General features: G+C 45.5%; 1 long non-coding RNA gene across 1 annotated transcript; it reads right to left on the bottom strand.

Annotated features, from left to right (window-relative positions):
- Positions 1 to 10,596: 10,596 nt before the first annotated feature.
- On the bottom strand, positions 10,597 to 14,264 carry LOC128820610 (uncharacterized). The gene is made up of 2 exons (XR_008440923.1): positions 13,991 to 14,264; positions 10,597 to 10,763 (listed from the first exon to the last, which is right to left on the bottom strand). It is a non-coding gene; the product is annotated as an uncharacterized LOC128820610 (long non-coding RNA).
- Between the last annotated feature and the right edge of the window lie 2,702 nt (positions 14,265 to 16,966).

The following is a 16,966-nucleotide window of genomic DNA, read 5'->3' as shown; positions in this document are numbered from 1 at the left end:
CCCAGTGTTCTTGGATACCCCTCAATCTAGCTGTGTGGTTCCCAACTCTAGATCCTGTCAGACTTCTCTTCAAACTGGCAAAATTTTTACTCAATCTTGGCTGCTCTCAACAACCCAGCAAACTTAATTCTGGGTGCTCTTGGAATGTTAATCCCTCAACCCAGCAGGTTTGACTTAACCCTGGATGCTCTTGGAACATTAATCCCTCAATCCAGCAGGTTTGAATCAACCCTGGATGCTCTTGGAACATTAATCCCTCAATCCAGCAGGTTTGAATCAACCCTGGATGCTCTTGGAATATTAATCCCTCAATCCAGCAGGTTTGATCTTGGATGTTCTCGGGCATTCTTATCCCTCAATCCAGCAGAATTTTTAGGGGCCCCTCCTACACATTTTACCTTTTATTTTTCCCCAATAGATTATGCCAAGAAAACCCTCTTTTTACCTTTTCATTCATTTTTTTTTCTAATAAATTACATTTTACTCCCCCCCCCCCCCCCAAGGGGTCCCACTCTTTCTCTGAGACCCAGTCCCAGGGGGGTTCTCTCACTCTTTTTATTACTCGCTTCGTCTCTTTACTGGCCGCTTTTCTCACGAAAAAGACGGAAACGCAGCATGGGAGACTGCCGCTCTCGCTTAGCAGGTCTGGGGTAACCAGCCCGCCTCTGTCACGATCCGCTTCTTCCGGGGTGTCGTGATGGTTCTTTTCACCCATCCCAAAAGTGCAACAAAGGCAAACAACAAGGGACTATCAGTTAATCACAACAAATGCACCTTTAGTAGGGGCCAAAACAGTAAACGCGATAGTGGGGATCTGAAAGGAGATAAAAGGTTAGAGAGAGAAGAGGGATATGGGAATAGCTACCAACACAGGCGAGATCCTCAGTGCTCCGGACGATGGGGATCCGTCTGTCGTGTCGGGGGAGTCTTCGAAGTTCTGGTCGACTCGGGGCTCCAATTATAGTCCACAGAGGAGAGAGGGGGGGAACAAGTGTAATAATGAAAGTCCATTGTAATCGCCCCGAGGGAACGGGTGAGTCCACAGAAACCACCAAAGCAAGACGAATCCAATGAAGAATAAGTCCATTTGAATCACTGAAGGGAAACAGGTCATGTCATTAGTGGTCAGACCACCAATTTCCCCTCCTCCCTATAGCAGGGGTCTCAGTCTCAGTCCTTGGGAGGAGGGTTCTCATTCTTTCTTTGTCACAGTGGTAACGAGGCAGATGAGGGGTCTTCAGTGAAGGACCGCGAGAGTCACCCCAAAAGTTCATTGGGCTTAAGAACGGAGATTAGAAGCAGGCCGCGCATCAGGCTGTCCCGTGCTGGCTCCATGTCAGGTCTTTGCCAAGTCCTTGCCAACTCCTTGCCAAGTTCTTACCAGGCCTTGTTGGGAACAGCCAGCATGACGGTTCAGTGGTCCCACCTGTGCTGTGTCCTGTTCTAAGCCGGAACTACAGTGGGGGAAGGGATTCTTTCTTGTGGCAATCGGAAGGCAGAATGGAAAATGAGGGGCTTCTGACGGGCTCTTACACCACCCCGTGACTGACGATTGCCCTCGAAAGATCTTCATCAGCAGGATTCCATGGTGTCGTCGTGGAGTCTTCAGGACTCGTCAAGTGTTGGCAGCAGGTCCCAGGGAAAAGAGAAGAGGAAAAGGGAAAGAAAGAGAAAACGGGAAAACTAAAACAATCACAACATATTAGTAATCACAACAAATTATAATTAAACAATAAGCAAAATACAATTAGTAAATCAATAATAGTTATTTAAATAATAATCAATATGAATCAATTAAACAATAAATTGATCAAATAATAAACCAGTATCATCAATATTAAACAGTAAAGTAATAAACCTAGTATAATCGATATTACTCAGTACAATTTTATAAACAATAAACAAAAATAATTAAAACAGCGATTAGAACAAATCATAAAAGAAAATGATGTAAAACATATCTTCTAACCTTATCATCTTCTTGTGTCTACTGTCCTGGGAACATCTCTAGTGTAAAGGATGTCGGCCAAGTGGTGTGCATTAATTATAGATGTTAATTTTGTTCATCGTTTCATCATTCTCCAATTTACAATAAGCAAGATTACTGATAAAACCAAACCAATCATAACTAAAATCAGAAGAACAACAATGGGATGACACAATTTCTTCAGGATACCGGTGGCGGTGGGTGACCACCCGAAAAGGGTATCCCACCACTTGTGCTCGGCATCACTTTTCACCCTTTCTACAACACGATGTATTTCTTGCACATGATGATGAACAGTTACCAGAGTTTTCTGTCCATTCCCCTTGATTTTTCCTAGGATCTCTATTAGATCTTGATGAAGTAATAATTGCTTTACCAGAGAAAGGTTCATCCCAATGGCAGTAGGCAGTAGCTTGTGAATCAACGTGAGATTGGATTCTAAAAGTTCATGTGAAGTAACTGGAGCTACAAAAGAAAAATCACATCCTGCAATTTTAGTAAAGTTGCAAGCACAAAAATTGGAATGATTTTTAGTAGCTACTACTGTACTTTCTATAAACACAGTATCCCAAGCGGTTCTGAAGCAGGCACACCCATTGTCTGTAGATACAAGGACTGTTTCAGAAGTCTCGTTAGGATGAATATCAAAATGACAGCTATTTTGTTCTGTCTCCAGACAAATATCTTGAGCTACAATTGCATTACCTTCACAGATAAACCCTAGTTGTTCTCAGATGGTACAGGACTCTAAATTGACAGTTTGCCATTTGTCATCAATTTGACGGGCCCATTCTCTATGTTCAGAAGGATAGAAACTGGGTCCATCATGATTTAATCCTAGTGCAATGATAGGGAATATCAAATGCACCGAGGCATTTCTTATGGTCAACGCAAATGCTGTGGCTGTGTTTGTGTTAGGGTCATAGGTAAAATTCACTAAATTCCACCAGGATTGGAAATCTCTTTCAAAGTCAGTGGCACTGTCCCAGACTATTTTCCTAATTTCAGTGGGAAAAGTGCCTTCTTCACCTTCTCTTATAATTGAGGCAGCAACTGACTGCATCCATCATTGAGCCTGGATACGGCTAAGAGCTAAGGAAACGTTGCTTTGTGTGGCATTAAGTGCATCAATGATCAATTTGCTATTATTTACATTTATCTTTTCCCAATTTGCTAGAATGTTTGATAGCAACCACTGATGTGTTCCCAAGGCTGATAAGGACGATTGCAGTGGTTGTTGTATTTTGGTTAAATCTTTAGTTGTGGAAGCCAATTTATTCATTCATACTTCTGAATCAATACTATTTAGGATTCCCAATCCTGTTCCCACAAGACCAGTTATGTCTCTTGGCAGCCGGTTTTTAGGAGGCTTCCACTGTCGCAGCCAGGTTGTCCAAGCCTGAAAAGAGGTCTGCAAAAAGGGTGAACAAGCTGGTTGTATTTCTCAGATATTGTTTTGCATCAGCAATTTGACTTGTTTAAGAGACCATAACAGATTAAACAATATCTGTTGTTGGCCAGTTTTCCTGATTCTACATGGTCCAATTTCAAAAATTTTCGGGCTAAGTGTAACCAGTGGTTGGGTGGTAGGTGTCACAACATTAACATCAAGTCCTACTCCAGTATTTGAATCAATACTTTCAACTTAAAAAACAAAAACAAAAACAAAAACAAAACAAAACAAAAAAAAAGTGCTTCAGTATTTTTGGACCAAAACCAAACTACTTCTACAGTTTGTGTTCATGTGAAATTGTGCCAACAATCCTGTATGCTTGGCTGCGTACAAACCTTTTTGTGCTTCAAGAGATCCTTTCACTTTTTCTGCATGCTACCACAATTAGTTCAGACCACGGTCACTCAGCTGCTTTCTGGCCATGGGGTTGCGGTAGGATGCAGAAAAGTATTACCAGTTTTATCATGGATTAGGTGGTCTTCATGTCCCTCGGAGTTCTTCTGAAAAAGTAAACACAACAGAATTCTGCCGCCGAGAGGCAGAAAAGTTAGAATGATGGAATTATCCAGCATGTATTTGTCCAATGCTCTTTCCCTAGAGCACCAGAGGATTCCCATGCATATTTCTTCAGAGGGGGTTTTAGCACAAGTGCTACTAGTCCTATAGTAAGAGAGGTCCACCAGAACAGGTTGGCCAGGGTCATGAGCTGGATTATTAGGATCATTTGGTACAGAGCATAGGAGTCAGTGTAGATGCAGACCAAAGAGGAATTCTGTGCTTCTCGTTGAAAAACACTCCAGACAGCTATCAGCTCCCCACTGTGTGTACTACCTTCTCCCTCTGTAATCATTTGCTCACCAGAGGAAAAGTGGAGGGCTTCTGCCCTAGATTTCCATCCTTTTCCTTCCCCTTTAGCAAAAGCATCAGTAAACCAAGAGTTTGCTGATTGTTCGGGGCAGAAAGGAGGGGTTACTTTGATTACAGAGGCAGGTTTGTCCAAGCTCTCCGTTTCTTGGATTGCTAAAGTTTTTACAGCTCCTTCTGTCATTGAGAAGAAGTTACAGTAATGTTCAACCTGAGCATACCACTTTCTCACTGAGGCCCTCTGGGCCACCCCGTCAGGAGGGGGACTCCCACTAGTGACTGTCTTAATAACCTTGAAGGGGCCTCTCAATACAATTGGTTGTTTTTGTGCAATTTTTTCTACTTCTAGGAAAGCTAAGATAACCATCAACAATCCTTTTTCCCAGGTAGTGTATCTTTTCTCAGCATCTTTGGAACCACGGGAATCAAAACCAACAGGTCTTGTCGGAGCCTCAGGACCCCGCTGCCATATGTGTACTGACAGCCCTGAGGAGGCAAATGCCCATTCCACCTGGAAAGGATCTGTAGGATGGATAGGGCCCAGTGCTTGATGAGCTGTTGCTTCAAAAATCAGCAATTGCAATGCTGACTCCTGAGAAAGACTCCAATCCCATTTCACCCCTTTCCTCAACAAGTCATAAAGGGGAACAAATGGGTCGTTCCAGTGACTAGGAAATCTGTCTGGTCTTTCTACAGGAGATACAGCTGCTATCGTTTTTGGAAGGAGAATTGCTGTAGGTTTGAGTGATTCTGGAAGCCCACAAATTCAAGGGGTCATTATCTTGGGCTTCACAGGTAATTGCATCAGGGATTCAAAGCCAGGAATTCATTTCTTTTTGTGAGTCATTTGCAGGCAAGCAGCTTTGTGCACATTTTCCAAGAGCTGGTCGGGGGTACTAATTCTAGCTATGGGATCTCCCCTTTCCAAGGGGCTTGTTCCCCCGGCCCAAAAAGCTGCACGCTGTGTCAGGGACCATGTGTCACCTTTCTCTCCCGTTGTTAAGAAGACACCATGTCCCCAATACCCACTGGCTTCCTGTTCAGTGAATTGAATTGGATCACCACCAGTGAGGGACACCCGGAAAACATATTCTGTTTCTGATTCATGTGGAGGCTGTCCGTATTCCCTTTTAAGCTTAGCTAGCTCGGTGGCCGTGTTTAGTTGTGATGGTATGCGTTTGGTTGTGATGTGAGGTTCCAGATCATCATCACTGAGATAGTTCTACTCTGTTTTAATCAAGGGTCTCAAGTGATGGCAGCAATGTTCCCCACAATTACTTGCTGCTTCAAGTTCTTGATGAGGATAGATTTGTTTAATGTGAGGAGTTTCCTTCTCCTCAAGCTCTGTAGAGGAATCAGCATGATGTGATTTGTTAATATGTTCCTCTGTTAAGGCAGCTCGCAATGCATAGATCACATTTTTTTGCTTCATAGAACTGTTTTTGCAAAATTTCAACTAGATTTTGAAGGGAGTCTATTATAGCATGTTCCTCACTTCTTCGCTCGAAGCCATTTTCTATAGCTGCCATAAGACAAGCTCCCAAAACTGAGCAGAAGATAGTTTTATTTTTGCCCAGTTTGAATTTTGTTTCATGTTGTAATGAACACACTCTATCAAGAACATTTTCTAAGTTCAACCAATTACTCTGTGCCCATTTTTCTCCTTCTGTAGAAGGTTTGGCATTGTGTTTGGCTAGTAGTGCATAAAATTCAGCTTTAATTTCAAGGCTAAGATTGTCACTCATTTTGTGAAGGGACCAAAACCACGACAGGGAGCTACAAACTTAAGTTCCACAAAACTACACAGCCCTCGCTGTGTCGCCCTTCGCTTCCCTGGCTGGGTGAAAGGACAATCATCTGCCTGGGAGGCTCTGCTTAGTTGCTTCAAGTTGTCCCTTCCTTCCCAGACCACATACACACAGCAACAACAAAACAACAGTGTCCCGCCCTTTGCACTAAGGGATCCTTTATGAATTGCCAAAGACAGTATGGGTGCCTTTTCAGCTGCAACCCTTCTGTCTAGACAGAAATCCTGTCCGTGACGCCAATTTTAATGTCACGATCCGTTTCTTGCGGGGTGTCGTGATGGTTCTTTTCACCCATCCCAAAAGTGCAACAAAGGCAAACAACAAGGGACTATCAGTTAATCACAACAAATGCACCTTTAGTAGGGGCCAAAACAGTAAACGCGATAGTGGGGATCTGAAAGGAGATAAAAGGTTAGAGAGAGAACAGGGCTATGGGAATAGCTACCAACACAGGCGAGATCCTCAGTGCTCCGGACGATGGGGATCCGTCTGTCGTGTCGGGGGAGTCTTCGAAGTTCTGGTCGACTCGGGGCTCCAATTATAGTCCACAGAGGAGAGAGGGGGGGAACAAGTGTAATAATGAAAGTCCATTGTAATCGCCCCGAGGGAACGGGTGAGTCCACAGAAACCACCAAAGCAAGACGAATCCAATGAAGAATAAGTCCATTTGAATCACTGAAGGGAAACAGGTCATGTCATTAGTGGTCAGACCACCAATTTCCCCTCCTCCCTATAGCAGGGGTCTCAGTCTCAGTCCTTGGGAGGAGGGTTCTCATTCTTTCTTTGTCACAGTGGTAACGAGGCAGATGAGGGGTCTTCAGTGAAGGACCGCGAGAGTCACCCCAAAAGTTCATTGGGCTTAAGAACGGAGATTAGAAGCAGGCCGCGCATCAGGCTGTCCCGTGCTGGCTCCATGTCAGGTCTTTGCCAAGTCCTTGCCAACTCCTTGCCAAGTTCTTACCAGGCCTTGTTGGGAACAGCCAGCATGACGGTTCAGTGGTCCCACCTGTGCTGTGTCCTGTTCTAAGCCGGAACTACAGTGGGGGAAGGGATTCTTTCTTGTGGCAATCGGAAGGCAGAATGGAAAATGAGGGGCTTCTGACGGGCTCTTACAGCCTCGCATTCACACACATTCATCCCCCCTTTATTCGCCCTGTAATGCAAAGGATCTCCCAGTTGCCGAGCCGTGGGGGCTTTTAGCCGCTCGGCACGAAGCTCGGGTAGCTGGTACATCTGAGGGTCCACCAGAAGAACGGGAGGGACACTCGGGCTGCTGAAATCCTGCTCGTTGATTGAAGGGTCGCAGAAGGGGCAAACAGGGAGACAACGAAGCAGTAGAGAGGCAGATTCCGAGAGCCCCGAAGGGCGGGGTGAGGATTCTTTTACTGCGTAGGGGTAGGAGGGTTTAGCATTCGAGGGTACTGTTATGGACAAAGTCAATTGGGGAGGCTAATTATAGATAAATCAATTAACAAGAATTTATTAAGCAAGCGGTATTAAGCAAAAAACAGCGCTGGGCAGCCGGGGAGTTTCCACTCTGCCACGGCGCACCTTCCCCCTTTGACCTTTTTGTTTTTATAGTCCCCCCTCTTTTTCGGTTGACGTATTTTCTCTCGATGCACTCTGCGCCGGTGCAATTGGTTGCTAGGGGGTCCTTTTTCTCTCTGCCCTTGGTGATCATAGGGATGAAGGCTCCTTATCTTCTTTGCCGGTTGTCCTTGGTCTAAAAGTTAGCTTGTATATAGTTAGTTACACAGTCTTCTGTGCTAGCTGCATTTGCACAATTCTTAAGCAGAATACTTGTTGTTTATCAAACCCCCCCCTTTTTTTTTTCTCCTCTTTCTCTTCTCACAGTCTGAAATTCTCTATTCAGTTTAAATTCTTATTTTCTTTCAATGTTCGTTTTGATGAACAAAGACCTTTTTATTACAATCCCTCCTCTTTCTCTTTACCAATTTGTTCATTAAAACGCTTTAACTCTTGGTGGCTTAAGACCAGGGTTTCATCTACTTCTGAGTCCCTGGGCAATGCTTCGTACCTCTCCCTAATAAGCATTAGATGAGCTGCCTCTAGTCTTCCTTTTACAATGTCTATGATTTTATTAAAAATGCAAGGTCCGAAAGTTAAACCTAGTAACAACAATATCACAGGACCTGCAAGTGTTGATAGTAGCGTGGTAAGCCAAGGGGAGCTGTTGAACCAAGTCTCATACCAGCTTTGCTGTGACTCTCTCTCCCTCTTTCTCCGTTCGAGGCCTTCCCTTAGTTTAGTCATTGTATCTCTCACAATTCCCGTGTGGTCTGCATACACACAGCATTCCTCCCTAAGGGCAGCACATAATCCTCCCTGTTGCAAGAATATTAAGTCCAATCCTCTACGATTTTATAATACTACCTCTGACAGGGATCTTACAGACTTTTCAAGGGCTGAGATCGACTGTTCAATGCGGGCTAAGTCTTCATCTACAGCAATCCTCAAGGAATTAAATTCTTGATTCTGTTTTACTAATGATGCCACCCCGGTGCCAACACCTGTTCCACCTACAATCATTAGGGTAGCCACTGTCAAGGCTGTGAAGGGTTCCCTTTTTGATAAGTGATGTTCAGAAGTGACTTGAGCATTAAACACATATTCCTCAGGATGATAAATGATTTTAGGGACTATTACCACTTGTATGCAAAACTCAGAGACTTCGTTGAATAGGTCAAGAGCAATACAGGGTGTAAGCCCCCCTCTGGAGCATATCCATTTAGTATTTTTGGCTGGAATCAACCATTTTGCCGGGTTACTCCTATGCTGTGCTTTACTGACTGTTTTACACAAATGTTTCTTTTGCCACGGGACTCTCCCTATGCATCGTCCCTTTCCAGTTACTGCTGCTAACGTTATCCCTTGGGTTTGGGGGTCTTTCCAGTTACATTGTGGCGGATTGCTCCCATTAACTCGCTTGGGTTTCTCATTGAGCCCTACTGCCTCATAGAAAGGAGGTTTAATATCAAAGCACAGCCAGCATTGTTCAGTAATGTTAGGTCGTGTTACATTGAGGACTTGGTACGCTGCCTGCATAAGTTTCCAAAGGGTACTTTGCTGGGGATCCGGGGTCGGGAGTATGAGGGTCCCGTTTCCGGGCATTGTGGTGTCACTGGTCCCTATAGCTGTCTCGGTTAACTTCTCCTCAGCAATTACAGAGTTAGGGCCTATGGGTAGAGGATCATGTGGTAGGATTTCCTTTTTTATTTGAATGTACCCTCCACGATCCTTACCCGGTTCCCAACACCTTACTCCCCAAGTTTTTCCTACCAGCCATCCTGGGTCCAGGGGGTTGAGCACCTGTATTTTTCAAGGACCTACAATTCCCCATATACAGAATTTCTCCTTGAGTGCCATACCATGGAACTTTGCATCCTTTAGGATACCATGAGACCTGTAAAAATTTATCTGGATGGGTGACAGCCCAGGCAGTTGCTATGGTTTCACAGCCCCAATATCCACATAGATATTCCCCAGGGTAATTACAATATCCCCTCCCAGGATTGGAGCTAGGACACCAATAGATAGCGTGGAAGTCAGGTTTACTCCATCCCCACACAGAGTTCACCAAGTCCTCATTAGTAACTAAAAAAGTAGGAGCTACAGTGGTGGCATTTTGCTTAACAACTTTCCCTTGGTCTATTTTGGTCAGAGTCCAATTAAATGGCTGGTGTGCATAGTCCCCTTGTACAGGCCAGGTACAACATATAACTAATATGTACAGAATTTGCCAGCAAGGGTGGAGTCCAAACCGCCCCAGAACTTGATTATCATTATTTCCCCCTTCCCGCTGTTTGGTTTGACATGTTATTGCCGGGCTCACCTTTACCCTTGGGAGATCAGTACCCTTGAGGCAGTTCTTGAAATACCTTTGAATTGTCCCAGTTTGAGGGCTTTTTCCTCCACTGCTTCTTATCCCTCTGCCTCGCTCGCCGACCCGGTTGCTTCGAGCCGCGAGGTGTACCATCTTCTCGGCAGCAAGGATATTCTTCAGGAGGACCCTTACTCTGTTTTTTGCTGCCTCTTTTTGAATGATTCCCAATTCTTATCCTTCACTTGCGGTGAATTACACTGAATTCCAGGTAAAGTCTTCAGGCAATTCCCTTTTATAATTTGAACAATTAGGGGAATTGGTTCATTAGAGTGGTAACAACAATTTTCAGGCCTAGCCCCCTTAGTAAACACCTCCCACCACTCTTGGGATTCCCTTGGTAGGGTCTCGTTCTCTTCTCCAATCTTTAGGACTGACTTTGTCAGTTCTCTTTCTAATTGGTAACACCCTTTACAAATACCCCTAGGAGGGGTACCTCTATAACTATGGACCCACCACCGTTCCTGGCAGATTTTACAAATATAGCATACAAAAGGGTAACAATCACAATCCTTATTTGTACAATAGACTCTAAAATCATCAGTTACAGGATATCCATAATCCAATATCTCACTATACCAGCTGGTTTGTACAATTTTTACTGAGTCCATTAAGTCCGTTTAAATGTGACCTTAAGATCTCCGGGTTGGCTGGTTATTCTCCAGGGGTCTTCGGCAGCAGCAGCAGTAATCGGTCCCTTTATTCGGCTCGCATGTGTCCATCCCTTCTCGGCGGTTCTGACTGCAGTTTCTGTAGTAAGTAAAACAACATAGGGGCCTTCCCAGTTTGGGATTAGTGAGGTTTCTTTCCAGGTTTTTTTATTAACACCTTATCACCTGGTTTTATATTATAAAAGGGCCTTTTTAAATCAGGAAGACTGAGAACCGGTGCATTTACTAATTCTGCCTTGAGGTCCTGTAGTTTTTCCTCATCTTCCCAAGTCCACTTAAGCAAGCCTTCTTTTGTTAGTTTCTCATATAGGAATTTTACTTTCCCGCTAAATCCCTCTATCCATTGTCTACAGTACCCAAACAGTCCTAACAGCTGTCTAACCTCCCGCTTTGTCCTTGGCCCTGGCATAGCTAAGATTCCCTTAACCCTTTCTGGGTCTAGTTTCTTCGTTCCTTGACTCAGTCTATGTCCGAGATACTTCACCTCTTTTTCCACAAATTGTAATTTGGATTTTGACACTTTGAGTCCTTTCAGGCTTAGAAAATTGAGTAATCTTTTACTCTCTTCCCTGACAATTTCCTCTTCTTTCCCAGCTACTAACAAGTCATCTACATACTGAATCAGGACAGCCCCTTCTCTCAACTGAAAATCTGTAAGCAGCTGCTCCAGTGCCTGGCCAAATAAATTAGGGGACTCTGTAAACCCTTGTGGGAGTACCGTCCAACGGAGTTGTTGTTTCCTGTGGGTGTCTGGGTCTTCCCATTCAAAGGCAAAATAGTCCCTACAACTTTCTTTAAGGGGACATGCCCAAAATGCATCCTTTAAATCTATAACACTATACCACTGATTTTCGGGGCCTAACTGACTTAATAAAGTATGAGGGTTAGTTACTACAGGGAATCTTTCTACAGTCCTTTTGTTAATTTCTCGTAAGTCATGTACCAAACGGTATTTCCCATCGGGTTTTTTAACAGGAAGGATAGGAGTATTAAAAGGGGACATGCAGGGTTCTAATAACCCTTGTGCTTTTAATCTTTCAATTTCAGGTTTGACCCCTTTCCTTCCTTCATTTGGAATTGGGTACTGCTTAACTCTAACTGGGACTTCAGGATTTCTTAATACTATCTCAAAAGGTTTTATGTCCAATCGGCCAGCTTTTTCTGGGGTATACCACACTTCAGGGTTAATTTTCTGTTCGTCCTCTACCCGAAGAGGACATAATTTAATATTTAGCTTCTTGTCATTTATGTCGATTCCAATTCCTAATTCAATCATCAAATCTCGTCCCAGTAAGTTATAGTCAGCCTCTGGAACTAACAACAGTGACCCTATACCTATTTTGGAGCTGGTTTCAAAAATCACGTCTTTGATTACAGGCACTTTAAAGGCTTCCCCTTTTGCCCCAACTACCTGTATTGTTTCTCTTGATAATTTACACCCTGAGGGAAGGGTTTGAACCGTTGATCTCTCAGCTCCTGAGTCCACAAGAAACTCATATTCTTGCTGCTGGGGACCAATTTTTAGTTTTACCAGGGGCTCTGTTTTTTCCTGGGTCCCCAGCAAATAGAGCCCCTGACCCCCTCAATCTTCCTTGAATTGCTTTTCATCTGCCAACCTTTTTCTGCATTCCCGCCGAAAATGCCCTCTCTTACCACAATAAAAGCAGCTTCCTTGTCCACTCTCCTTTTCTCTTCTCCCTTCTTCTACCTTCTGGCCCTTCAGCTTACTTCCCTGGAACTGACTAAACGTTCCCCTCTGCCCTTCACGTACCACAGCCATCATCACTCTTGCTTGTTTCCTATGTCCTTCCTCCTCTCTCCGTACATACACTTTCTGAGCTTCCCGCAACAATTCATCCAGGCCTCTACCATGCCAATCCTCAATCTTTTCCAATTTTCTCCTAATATCAGGCCAGGCTCTGGCCACAAACTGGGTCTTTAACAACATCTGTCCTTCCGGAGTGTCAGGGTTTGCTCCGGAGTACAGCTGAAAAGATCTCCGGAGCCATCCTAACCATTCCGTGGGGTCCTCATCTTTCTTTTGACTCTCACAAAAAGCTTTATTCACATTCTGCCCCTTAGGGACTGATTCTCTGATCCCCTGGATAAGAATTGTTCTTAAGTCTGCCATATGTGTCCTATGCAGGGGATCCTGCTTATCCCAATTAGGACGCTGTAAAGGCCATTTAGTATCTGCTTGGGGTCCTGCCTGATGGTCTCTATCCCAAATCCTCAGACCGGCCGTCCTGATCATCCCTCGCTCCTCAGATGTGAATAAAATCCCCAGTATTGACTGCATTTCATCCCACGTATACACATTGGGCCCCAGAAACTGATCCACCCGCTCTGCAACTCCGAGGGGGTCTTCCAATAGATGTCCCATTTCTTTCTTGAGCTCCCTCACATCTCCTGAATTAAGAGGTACCTCCACATAACCTATTCCCGGAATTTGGGCTGGTTGTCCCTGCTGACCAGCATTAGGATTAGGGATCATTCCCAAAGCTACTTCCCTTAATGGATATAGAGCTTGCCTTTCCCTCTCGCTTTTCCCCCTTGTTAGGCTACGAGTAACACGACGATTTTCCTCAGGGACCGGTTCCAGGACTTCTACTTCCTGGTTTTCAAGATCCCCCCCTTGATCTAAATTGGGGTAGACTACTGGTGGTGCTGGTGGAGGTGGAGGAGGGGGAGGTATGTATGGTAGAGGGGGTGCAGTTGGAACCTCCTCAGGCTTTTTATTTTTCTTCTTTTTTTTTTTTTTTCTCCCTGGGTGCTTAAGGCAAAAAGTTTTGCTCTTGTTTCCCCCACTATCCAGAGAGCAGCGTACTTGCGCTCTTCCATATCAAAAGGTTCTTTAGAATTTACATAAATGTTTAATGACTGGCAAATCCAGTCCTCGAATCTTCCAAACACTGGCCAAAATAAATTATCACCACAGATTTGTTTCCCTCCCCATACTTCCATACAATAATGTATCATTTTTGCCCTATCCTTCCCTTTTCTTGAAGGGTATTCATCCCAAGATTTTATTATTAAACCTAACGGACTGTCAGGTGGTATCTGAGGAAACTTTACTGGGGTCCCCGTCCCCATGGAATCAGAGGGCTTGCTTTTCCTCTGTCCCATCTTCCAGGACACCTTCACACACACACACACTCGCGGCCCCCTGTTCGTGGCCCAGCCCCTCTCGGGGTCTGGAAACCGCACTACTTAAAGGTCCACACTTGCCTCGTCCTAAAAGGACGTCTCGTACGTTATGTCCTGGGATCCCAACCCCAACCGAGCGGATCCCACTTTTATACTCACGCTGTCCTGCGTCTTCGCCCGGGCTTCGTGCACAAAGATTACGGGGTTACCGGTATCCCTTTTGCTTAATACCGAATTTAGGTTCGTCGGTAAGGGCCCGAGAAGGAAAAGCCTGCACCAGGGCCGCTGAAAAGGCAGCGGGGCGCCTCCCTGATTAGGAATTCCTGCCCGTTTGCCCTTATCCGAGTCACGGCACCAAATTTGTTATGGACAAAGTCAATTGGGGAGGCTAATTATAGATAAATCAATTAACAAGAATTTATTAAGCAAGCGGTATTAAGCAAAAAACAGCGCTGGGCAGCCGGGGAGTTTCCACTCTGCCACGGCGCACCTTCCCCCTTTGACCTTTTTGTTTTTATAGTCCCCCCTCTTTTTCGGTTGACGTATTTTCTCTCGATGCACTCTGCGCCGGTGCAATTGGCTGCTAGGGGGTCCTTTTTCTCTCTGCCCTTGGTGATCATAGGGATGAAGGCTCCTTATCTTCTTTGCCGGTTGTCCTTGGTCTAAAAGTTAGCTTGTATATAGTTAGTTACACAGTCTTCTGTGCTAGCTGCATTTGCACAATTCTTAAGCAGAATACTTGTTGTTTATCAAACCCCCCCCTTTTTTTTTTCTCCTCTTTCTCTTCTCACAGTCTGAAATTCTCTATTCAGTTTAAATTCTTATTTTCTTTCAATGTTCGTTTTGATGAACAAAGACCTTTTTATTACAGGTACAATCGGGAGAAGGCTAAAGGGAGGGGAAATATAACATTAACCAGTGGGGAAAAGGGAAAGGAGTGTTCTTGGTGGAAGAACCAAAGGGAAAACGTGGAACAGAGAAGATTCTAGGCTAAGGGGCAGACTTGAACAACAACTGACAGGACAGGGGGAGGGTACAATTCTCTTACGAAAGGGGGTGGAGAACTCATACAACTGCTGTTTCCCATGGCAACCCTAGACTGCCTTCCCCAACCCCTCCCCCTGCACCAGTGACAGCTTTTAACACTGAAGGGCAGTGCTATTGTATAACAAACACTTAACTCTTAGCCCAGCCGGGCTCGCTGGCTACTTTTGCAAGCTTTTTACCAACTAGCGATGCTTGTAAGCGGTGCTTGTAACTCCTAGCTTGTACCACGCTCCCACTAGCTGCGCTATCAGCTAGCGGCGTTCAAAGCAGCTCCTCAAACCGCGGCTTGTGCCCGCGCGCCCGCTGCGCTATCAGCTGGGCCGCGCCTAAAGCACCTTTGCAAGCCCCGACTGAAACGATACGCGGAAGAAATCAATAGACTCCATAACCTGGGGTAGTTATGAAGTGGGTACGTATGTCAGCGCCCGGCACAAGTGAGATAGCTCTCCAAAACTTGTGCCCCGAGCCTCAGTCTGACCCACACTTTTATTCTTAAAGACGTTCCATATGCAATACATTGCACAACTTTTTCATGCATATTCCACCCCTGGCCCCGCCTGTCCTCGCTTCTCATGCGAAGTAAGTCCACGCCCTTCTGGGCATGCGTGGTTTGCTGTGGTGGTCGTACGGGGGTCCTGAGGCTGAAGATTGTGGTCTTCCTCATGATTGAACTTTTGAACTTTTCCTCTCTGCGCGTGCGCTTTTGGTCCTTTGGTGCTTATCTGAGTACGTCTGTCAGTCTTGATAGGCTTGGAGACAGAGGAGCTTCTTTATTTTAATTCAGAAGGAAAGGGTTCTTTCCTTCTTCTGGTATTGTTCTTCATGCGAGAAGCTACAGAAATTTGCATTTTCCTAGGCCCTTTGTATTAGACAGAGGTTTCTTAAGCAAAAGGTTGAAAATTCAACACATAACTCTACAAGCTAAATTAGAAATGCTTAATTCATTTTGTTAACCTAACTCTAAAAATCTCTATTTCACCTCGAGAGCTGTCACAGAGCAGAAAGCAGCTGAGATGCTGAAAAGCAGCAAAGCTGAACTGCCTGCCTCAGCTTCAGCAATGTGCAATTGACTGAAGGCGAAACACGAAGCAGCAGAGCAGCGGGCTTCTGTGCGCACTGAAGGCAATTGCAAGAATCCAGCAGCTGCTCCTTGCCAAGCACAGGCAGCTGCCTGTGTTCTTGCTTCTTGACCAACTCACAGTTGCCTTTCTTCTCAGCAGCTGCCACCGTGTTCTCTGCATCTCGGAGCCTCTGGGGAGCAACAAGAATTTCCAAGGTGGGATGCATGAAAACCAAAATAAAAACTCAGGAAGTTTGTCCTGGAACACCTTCTATTGGCATGCCAAGAGTGAATTCAAGAGGCAGGAGAGCGGCAGCCACCGTCCTGCAGCTGTCTGCGAGCTTCGCACACAAGCCGGCTTCTTCGCGGCTTCGTTCTTCGCCTATGCAAGCTACCGCGATCTCCGGCTGCCGGAGGCGAAGAAGCGGCAACTTCGCGCACAGATGACTGGAGCGGCAGCGGTGCGCTCCGAAGCGCCGCTTTTGCCGAAAGACGCCGGGAAGCGGCACTTGCTTTCGGCCAGCTGCGGAGCTCCGTATTCTGCCTCTCGAGTCGCCTACATCTTAGCGAAAAGCTTTTCCGCTCCAGTTCTCAAGGAGAAAGTGTACCAGCACTGCTCACTTAGCCCGACCTTGCCACGAAATAGGATTTGCTGCACATTCCAAGGACACTGCATTTTCCTGGGCAAGCTGCAACCTGCTGGCAGATGGCCGTGCTCTCTGCCCACTCCTGCCCAGTTCTTGGTACTAGCGGGCACGTTGCAGCCTGGCGAAGGCAAGAAACCTCGAGAGCTGTCACAGAGCAGAAGGGCAGCTGAGATGCTGAAAAGCAGCAAAGCTGAACTGCCTGCCTCATCTTCAGCAGTGTGTAATTGACTGAAGGCGAAAAACCAAGCAGCAGAGCAGCGGGCTTCTGTGCGCACTGAAGGCAATTGCAAGAATCCAGCAGCTGCTCCTAGCCAAGCACAGTCAACTGCCTGTGTTCTTGCTTCTTGACCAACTCACAGTTGCCCTTCTTCTCAGCAGCTG

Source organism: Vidua macroura, chromosome 29, assembly GCF_024509145.1.
Source record: "Vidua macroura isolate BioBank_ID:100142 chromosome 29, ASM2450914v1, whole genome shotgun sequence".
Classification (NCBI taxonomy): Eukaryota; Metazoa; Chordata; class Aves; order Passeriformes; family Viduidae; genus Vidua; species Vidua macroura.
Note: the sequence above shows the minus strand (reverse complement) of the source record. Positions and strands in the feature narration are given on the sequence as shown.